Source organism: Salmo salar, chromosome ssa19, assembly GCF_905237065.1.
Source record: "Salmo salar chromosome ssa19, Ssal_v3.1, whole genome shotgun sequence".
In the NCBI taxonomy this organism is placed as follows: Eukaryota; Metazoa; Chordata; class Actinopteri; order Salmoniformes; family Salmonidae; genus Salmo; species Salmo salar.
In genome coordinates, this window is record NC_059460.1 from 82,255,964 (window position 1) to 82,266,301 (window position 10,338).

Consider the following 10,338-nt stretch of genomic DNA (forward strand, 5'->3'; position numbering starts at 1 on the left):
ATGCTGACCACACCGCTCACGTTATGTTGCCCGAGCGTTGCAAAAATAAATGTACACATATATGTTATTCAATCATTGCATCCAAACTGCTGACGAGCGTCAAACGAGCGTCTGCATGGCCAGGCGCTAAAATAGAACTTGGTCCTATTTGTGACGCATTGATGCTATGTAAGTCTCGCCTCTCCCATCTACTCGGTGGTTTTTAGGAGCAATATACCCACGTGGGTGATTGAAAGATGAACTGAAGTTCACACTCCAGTCCAGTTGGTGGTGGTAATGCACCTTAAAGTTGGTTGCCAACCGATATATCAAGTCCGAAGAAGAAGAAGAAGAAGAAGAAGAAGAAGCCAGAAACAGTGGCGATTTTAGCATGTAAATCTTGGTGGAGGAAAACAAAAACAAACAAAAAATGTTGGGGATGCATGCCAGCAAAGCCACAACACTAAACAATACATTAATTGCACTGTAACGGTGACAAACGGTGCCCACAAACTGTTAGGGCCTACTACATAAAGCTGTCCCAACAGCAGAGTCCCAACAGCAGTCCCAACAGCTGACCACTGCTACACCTGGCTATCAGTGGAGCCTTGTCTGGCAGAAAAACAGTTATTTCAACCTCATTTACTGAATTAGCCTAACATAGCTGATATGACTGACTTTCTTAAACAAATGTGGTTTCTAATGACAATTGAGATGTACAAACTATGGCATAAGGGGACGACAAGTGGATAAGAGGCAATCCGTCATTTCGATAAAGACATTAATGAGCGAGCGACGACGGATGTAGTCAATATAACTATTTCTTCAACACTTTTGAAATGTACAGCGACAGAATTCGGAACATGGGCCGTTCCTACAGTGTTCCCCCTGTACACCAAGTCAGAACCGTAGGATAAATAAAGGGGGCATATAAGCAGACAATGAAAGCTCTTACAATATTCAATGACATTTCTCCAAAACAGGTTATAGGCTACATGTACACCACCAAGTCAGAACAGTAGGCGAAATTAAGAGGGGAAAATATACCAAATTATTAGGGTGAGGCACATGGGCTACTAACAGCTTACTACACAACATACACCTAGTATTACTTTCTTAGCTACAGTATACATATCTCCCTGGCATATTACTTAATTTATGCAGCAGCGTAATATACATTTTTGGACTGAACTTGTTGTGCTGTGCTCACTTGAACAGGAAGGTGGCGCGGCAGTCCTTCATGGGCAAATTTTGTCATCAAAGTCTGTCATTCTCTGGATTCGTGGTGCTTTCAAGACAACTGGGACCTCTGGAAGAAAAAAAAAACAAGGCCAAATCATCATGACGTCATTGGTCTTCAGGATGTAGCTCTAGAAAGAGGACAGAGTTCCCGACTTACAATTCCCGAGTTGGATGACCGTTCAAAAGGTATTTTCCCCAGTCGGGCCGCAACTGAACCAGGCGATATTCAATTTAACAGTGGGTCTTGACCAGAGGTGGTGCCTCTTCTTGACAATGCTTCGCTCCAAAAGATTGGCTGCTTTGTGTTCGTGGGCAATTAAAACACTAGCTAGCTACAGAAGGCTACTGTAGGCTAATGAGCTGCTTGTTAGCTAGCGATCCAGCCAACTTTACATGCTATAGCTAAGTGACTTCATATTAGCTTGTTATCTTGATTTAAGCTTATTTAACATTGTAAATCACAAAAACATGCTCCAAATGCATTTGTAGATAACAGCAATGGAGTATTTTTTGCTCCAGCTTTCAGAAAAGGGAGTAAGTGTACTAGCTAGATGGTGCAGGTTGTGGGATGACATTATGAAAAATAATGTTTTAGTCCAGTTTTAGTCCCTAGAGAGGGAAAAACAAAGACAGACAGAGAGAATAGTCAGGGCTTTTATCAAAATATATATAAAAAATTATATATATAATAAAAAAAATTAAAAATCACAACGTTTGCCAGTCAAAAGCCACAATTTCCTTTACCCAAAGTACCCATCCATGTGGATCTAGACCTATGTATTTACACGAAGTGAGCAAAAAAAAAAAAATCAATGTCAAGAGCCCAGTATAATGAAAGAACCATAAACTATAGTCTATGAGAATCATAATGTTATGATACTGTTACGTACACCTCTTAGAGGAGGAAACGCATCACCCTGCTTCATCTCACCTCCCCGTGGACTGAAAACACTATGTGATCGTAGGTGATGGGAAGGACTGAAAACACTGTGATCGTAGGTGATGGGAAGGACTGAAAACACTATGTGATCGTAGGTGATGGGAAGGACTGAAAACACTATGTGATCGTAGGTGATGGGAAGGACTGAAAACACTATGTGATCGTAGGTGATGGGAAGGACTGAAAACACTATGTGATCGTAGGTGATGGGAAGGACTGAAAACACTATGTGATCGTAGGTGATGGGAAGGACTGAAAACACTATGTGATCGTAGGTGATGGGAAGGACTGAAAACACTATGTGATCGTAGGTGATGGGAAGGACTGAAAACACTATGTGATCGTAGGTGATGGGAAGGACTGAAAACACTATGTGATCGTAGGTGATGGGAAGGACTGAAAACACTATGTGATCGTAGGTGATGGGAAGGACTGAAAACACTGTGATCGTAGGTGATGGGAAGGACTGAAAACACTATGTGATCGTAGGTGATGGGAAGGACTGAAAACACTATGTGATCGTAGGTGATGGGAAGGACTGAAAACACTATGTGATCGTAGGTGATGGGAAGGACTGAAAACACTATGTGATCGTAGGTGATGGGAAGGACTGAAAACACTATGTGATCGTAGGTGATGGGAAGGACTGAAAACACTATGTGATCGTAGGTGATGGGAAGGACTGAAAACACTATGTGATCGTAGGTGATGGGAAGGACTGAAAACACTATGTGATCGTAGGTGATGGGAAGGACTGAAAACACTATGTGATCGTAGGTGATGGGAAGGACTGAAAACACTATGTGATCGTAGGTGATGGGAAGGACTGAAAACACTGTGATCGTAGGTGTGGGAAAGGACGACAGAGGCAGAGAAAAATACAGTTTTCAGGGAGTTTATTATTCCTAAACACAGTAATGTGGGGAAAAGGGGCTGGAAGGAACCAAAGAAATGAACGTAAAAATGAAAAGAGTCCCCTCTCCTACCTTACCTGCCTTCCCACTACTTACCTAAACTTTTAGCACCACCTGGCGCGCTAACCAAAACACAGGGGGTGGTCCGCCCAGGTCTTACCTAGAGTGTATAGACAGATTAAATACTACAGGTTATGTATGCCCACAGGCCTCTTGCCTAAACACTCCCAAGGTGTGTTCCCCTCCCCCCCCCCCCGGGAACAAATGAAACAGAATAATTTACCAGTAATGTACGTGAACAATTTCAATTAACCAAAAACACTAAGTCCTGTTGGCATACACATACCTCTGGGGCCTGTTGCACAAAAGTAGAATTAAGACATCCGGGATAAATGACTCAGCTGAGCTCAATGAAGCCAAAACATGTGCGTCCAGGCTTAATTGGTTGCACAAAGACCAAGCCAGGATGAGCAGACACGGATTCATTAAGCCAGGTGAAACCAATCCTGGATAGGTGCGCGCTCACGGCTCACTCAAATAGACCCCGCCACAGATCACAGATTAACTGATTTACCATGGCAACTAGAGCCGCGTACTTTTCCCCGTCGGAAGCACAAATCCTCATGGAGGCATACGAGGAGGTAAAATATATAATTAAGAAGAAAGGCAACACCGCCACAGTGATAAAGCAAAGAGAAAAAGCGTGGCAAAGTATTGCAGACCGCCTGAATGCGTAAGTAGTGCACAATTACACAGTCACCGCTCCGCTGAAACATCACAATTACAATTCAAATATTTAATTCACATCTCCAAAAATGCAGTTGTACTGTAATTATGAAACGGTTAAATTTTTAATTGAAATGCACTGCAGATATGAGTGAAATTGTGTAAAGTAACTCCATCACACTGTATAAAGCTATGATAGATTTTTTGATATTTTTACTGAAAACAAGACAAAAATACCAAGTAATTTTTTGCAGTGTGACTCCATTAAATGTGTGTGTGTGTGTGTGTAGATTAAACATGAACGGGCCAAAACGGACATGGCAGCAGGTCAAAATCAAATACAAGAACATTCTGCAGAATGGTATGGTCCCTGACTAATATTTAACAAAGCACAAGCATATATTGTACCCAGAAGGTGCCTGCTCACACATTGTCTGTACTGTTTTAGCAGTGAAAAAGAATACCCACAGACAAGGCACGGGTGGTGGGTCACCAAAGGCTGACCTTACCCCAGCAGAGGACATGGCCTTGGAGCTAAATAAAGGCAGGCCCGTCTTAGAGGGGATCCCTGGGGGGAAAGAGACGAGCATAGGTTCCTCCCAAGATGCCACCCGCTTCATTCAAGGTATGTCCTTCCATCTCTACATGGGATACAACCACATTCATATTGAATCAATTTGGACTGTCTGACTTTGGTTTACCTATTGCCTTGCAGTGTCTGGCAGCACTGTGTTCCTGTTAGAGCCACCAGCACAAGCACCAGACGATGCTGATCCAGTGAGTACTCCATCAAAGGCATACTGTAGGCCTGGCATGTCTTGTCTACTAGCTTCAATATGAATCCGATTAAATGTGATAGGGTGAAGGCCCCAGTGCAGCAGCAACAGCACATGATGGAGACGATGATGAGGAGGAGACCATCTCTCTGGATTCCAGAAGGCATGAGGTATCATGTTAAGACTGTGAAAGTACTATTTACTCTACAATGGTGAGGAGTCCTCATCAAAATCAAAAAATCTAATTTCTTTTACAGGACCCAGATGCTATACAGTGGGAAAACCAGCCTGGCAACATAGTGCGTATTAATAAAAGGACACCACATCCTGCCAAATTCCAGCTGCGCTAATTGTATTGTGTTCACAGAGCTCACAAGCTATCAGAAAGTTGTATGGCAACCACCTCCGGCGCCAAATAGAACTGGCAGACATAGACATTCAGTACAAGAAGAAAAAGATGGAAAATCTTGCACTGGAGTCCGAAATAAAAAAGAGGACAATTAGGAAACTGGACCTTGAAATAAAAAAACTTGAGAGGGAGGTGAGATATGCCTTCAATGTACACTGTATGCTAACTGTAACACAAATGTATTAATCATTATTTTTCTTTCCTCCCCAGCTCCAAGAAGATGACACAGCTCAAAATAAAAATTAGGTATATTCTCGTAAAGTCAAGTGAGCCATGACATATGAGCTCTTATTGTGAGCACACAGGACGGTGGCATCTTTCTAAGGTTTTTTTATTTTCCCAGCAATCAGTACAACCAAGTCATCGTTATAAGGCATCGCCCTCTTTTGCCCACCCCCCAGCACCAGGTGTGGCCACTAGCCTATATGAAGGCCCAAAATTGTGTGTTCCTTTCTGCTCTGACAATGGCATGCCCATTCGTGCGAGATGTGGTGGATGAAGAAGCACTTGTGCTGAGGAGAGCCTTCAGGCGAGAAAGGGTCTTCAGGGACCGGTTGGACCCACTGGCCTTCCCTGATGACCATCTATATGAAAGATACAGGTTTTCTGCAGATGGCATCAGGTATCTATGCAGACTACTGGGTCCCAGGATTAAGCACCGCACTGCACGGAGCCATGCACTGAGTGTGGAGCAAATGGTTTGTGTGGCCTTGCGCTTTTTTTCTAGTGGAGCCTTCCTGTACTCAGTGGGGGATGCAGAACAGCTGAACAAGGCCACAATTTGCCGCACAATAAGGAGTGTGTGTCTGGCTATCAAAGCATTAGCAGATGTCTTCATCTCCTTCCCTGGCCACAGAAGACTCTGTGACATCAAAGAGGAGTTCTATAGGATTGCAGGTAAGAGGATCTACAAATTACAGGACAACTGTTAACACATAGTAGGATACTCATTACTTTGTGTGACAGGTTTCCCCAATGTCATTGGTGCAGTGGACTGCACACACATAAGGATAAAAGCCCCCTCAGGTGCCCATGAGGCCGATTTTGTGAATAGGAAATCCTTTCACAGCATTAATGTTCAGGTGAACATAACTTTTTGATATTGTCCATTGACGAACACTCTGCATTGCCAGTGATGTGCATTGATTGGTGTAATATTCCTCATCTTATGATTTCAGATGGTCTGCAATGCTGACTGTGTGATCAGCAATGTTGTGGCAAAATGGCCTGGCTCAGTCCATGACTCCAGAATCTTTCGGGCCTCTGAAATCTATCAGTGCCTATCACAAGGTAAGCCACACAACCCCTATTTATAACCATCATGGCTGTGTCAAGAATATCACTGTGTTTATGAGGTAGTAATGATGAGATTTTGTGTTGACAGGTGAATTCTCTGGTGTGCTGCTGGGAGACAGGGGGTATGGCTGCCAGCCTTTTCTCCTGACACCTTTCACAGACCCCCAGGAAGCACAGCAGGCCTACAACCATGCCCATGCCAGGACCAGGGCCAGAGTTGAAATGACCTTTGGCCTCCTGAAGGCACGCTTTCACTGCCTTCACAAATTAAGGGTCAGCCCTGTTAGGGCATGTGATATTACTGTGGCTTGTGCTGTCCTCCACAATGTGGCCTGCCTGAGGAAGGAGAGGGCCCCCAGAGTGCCACCAGCCATGGACTGGGACAATCCGGCAATCTTCCCTGATGACGACAGTGGTCGGCTGCTGAGGGACCAATATGTGTTGAATTATTTTAGTTAGTATGTGTGCTTTCAATTTTGGTTAAATATGTCCTGCGGTGGCAGAGGAATTGGGTTTTTTTTGGGTTCGTTTTTTTACGAATTTGGCCTCTTATGATGTTTGTGCGGTATACTGTGTGTAATACAAGGCTGCAGGGAGGCTACTGCATCCATTCATTTGTCTGTTCAGTTGATGTGTATGGATTTGTCCTGCATTTATTTTAGTGTGCAGACATGCAGGGTGTGTTATATACAGACCTTTGAATGTGTATGTATCATTTTGTATAATATGCTTGGATTCTGTGCTTTCCATCTTGTAGTCACTGTGACTTCAGTTTCGAAAGGAGCTGATGGTTTACCTGCTTTGTTTTGTCCTTATTCAATAAAGGAACATAATGTTACACATTGTGTTTTTATATTCATATGGAATGTGTATTTGTTTATATGACAGAGTACTAGGGCCACACTGAAGAAAAAGGATAAAGTCATAAATTTATGAGGCTGGTTCTTTCTGCAGAAAAGCTACATATTGTTTTTACAGTTTTGATACTTATGACAATGTGATACTTAATATTCTGGCACATCAGCATGTCTTTGTTTATGAAACCATACTGAAGTACAATTTCACGAAATGCCCCACATCTGTCATTTTAACAACTGTCCTCCTTTAAAACAACCGGTTACAATATTATTACTTGTGTTTTTTTCCCCTCTGTGGCCCTAATATTCTATCATTTTATATATAGCCTTATAGTCTATGGGAAACTGTAAATTATCTAATGATAGCAACATAATCTAAAAATTATTTTTTATCCAAAATCATTGAAATTAATGATCACAAACGTTTAAATAATGACAGTGGGTCTAGTTATGTGATAACAATGTATAGTGAGCAGTGAAATAACTATTGGTTTCCATTTGTGGTGACTGCTGACTGACATTAGGGATGAGATTAAATAGATCCTGGAATTTAGCCTGGTCTGGAGCAGGCTAGCTCCACAGAATAAATCTCCATGGTAATTTATACCATAACATATCCTCCTGCCCCCTATCCATCTTTAGTGCAACCGGATTACGGATCAATTGAGCCAGGATCACCAAGATATCCTGGCTTAATCCCTTATCCTAGTTTTGTGCAACAGGCCCCTGAAGGAGTGGCTACAAAATAATATCAACCAAACTTTCACTAACCAACACAGGACATTAAAAAAAATATATATTTAAAAAAAAAAAAGTTCTCCTCCCTGACAAAGGAACACTGGCTTTTATCAAGCTGGAGAAGGAGTTGGTAATTGAAGAGACAGCTGTTTCCCCTAACGAGAGGGAGGGGTCAGAGCTCCAATCAGCGATGGGGCTGACCAATCAGCTGCTTTAGGATTCCGGGAAGCCATTTCCTGAAATACACACACATACAAACCCACAACAACACAGAAACTGGGGAACATAACAATACCATCATCTAATTGGTAGCATATTACATGGGGAATTCATGCTTAGTTTATCGTTTACAATGTTATAATGTGTGTTACTGATGATTTCTATCCTTTGGTGGGTAAATTTCACAATTTGGTGGCTTTGATCACAGTTCTGAGGTTTAGGTTGCTTGATGAGGGAGCATGATGAGAGAGCAGGGAGCATGATGAGGGAGCATGATGAGAGAGCAGGCAGCATGATGAGGGAGCAGGGAGCATAATGAGAGAGCAGGGAGCATGATGAGGGAGCATGATGAGGGAGCAGGGAGCATGATGAGGGAGCATGATGAGAGAGCAGGCAGCATGATGAGGGAGCATGATGAGAGAGCAGGGAGCATGATGAGGGAGCAGGGAGCATGATGAGGGAGCAGGCAGCATGATGAGGGAGCATGATGAGAGAGCAGGGAGCATGATGAGGGAGCATGATGAGAGAGCAGGGAGCATGATGAGGGAGCATGATGAGGGAGCAGGGAGCATGATGAGGGAGCAGGGAGCATAATGAGAGAGCAGGGAGCATGATGAGAGAGCAGGGAGCATGATGAGGGAGCAGGGAGCATGATGAGGGAGCAGGGAGCATGATGAGAGAGCAGGCAGCATGATGAGGGAGCATGATGAGAGAGCAGGGAGCATGATGAGGGAGCATGATGAGGGAGCAGGCAGCATGATGAGGGAGCATGATGAGGGAGCAGGCAGCATGATGAGGGAGCATGATGAGGGAGCAGGGAGCATGATGAGGGAGCATGATGAGGGAGCAGGGAGCATGATGAGGGAGCATGATGAGAGAGCAGGCAGCATGATGAGGGAGCATGATGAGGGAGCAGGGAGCATGATGAGGGAGCAGGGAGCATAATGAGAGAGCAGGGAGCATGATGAGGGAGCATGATGAGGGAGCAGGGAGCATGATGAGGGAGCATGATGACGGAACAGGGACCATGATGAGGGAGCAGGGAGCATGATGAGGGAGCAAGATGAGGGAGAATGAAGAGGGAGCAGGGAGCATGATAAGGGAGCATGATGAGGGAGAAGGGAGCATGATAAGGGAGCATGATGAGGGAGCATGATGAGGGAGAAGGGAGCATGATAAGGGAGCATGATGAGGGAGCAGGATGTGGAAAGGGCATGATGAGGGAGCAGGATGTATCCATCTGCAGCTAACTTGTTTCACGGTGTGGTTCGTAGGGTTTACTCACACCATACTGAACATGTTCTGCAAAACACAAAGGGAATCAAATCAAATCAAAGTTTATTTGTCACGTGCGCCGAATACAACAGGTGTAGTAGACCTTACAGTGAAATGCTGAATACAACAGGTGTAGTAGACCTTACAGTGAAATGCTGAATACAACAGGTGTAGTAGACCTCACAGTGAAATGCTGAATACAACAGGTGTAGTAGACCTCACAGTGAAATGCTGAATACAACAGGTGTAGTAGACCTCACAGTGAAATGCTGAATACAACAGGTGTAGTAGACCTCACAGTGAAATGCTGAATACAACAGGTGTAGTAGACCTCACAGTGAAATGCTGAATACAACAGGTGTAGTAGACCTCACAGTGAAATGCTGAATACAACAGGTGTAGTAGACCTCACAGTGAAATGCTGAATACAACAGGTGTAGTAGACCTCACAGTGAAATGCTGAATACAACAGGTGTAGTAGACCTCACAGTGAAATGCTGAATACAACAGGTGTAGTAGACCTCACAGTGAAATGCTGAATACAACAGGTGTAGTAGACCTCACAGTGAAATGCTGAATACAACAGGTGTAGTAGACCTCACAGTGAAATGCTGAATACAACAGGTGTAGTAGACCTCACAGTGAAATGCTGAATACAACAGGTGTAGTAGACCTCACAGTGAAATGCTGAATACAACAGGTGTAGTAGACCTCACAGTGAAATGCTGAATACAACAGGTGTAGTAGACCTCACAGTGAAATGCTGAATACAACAGGTGTAGTAGACCTTACAGTGAAATGCTGAATACAACAGGTGTAGTAGACCTCACAGTGAAATGCTGAATACAACAGGTGTAGTAGACCTCACAGTGAAATGCTGAATACAACAGGTGTAGTAGACCTTACAGTGAAATGCTGAATACAACAGGTGTAGTAGACCTCACAGTGAAATGCTGAATACAACAGG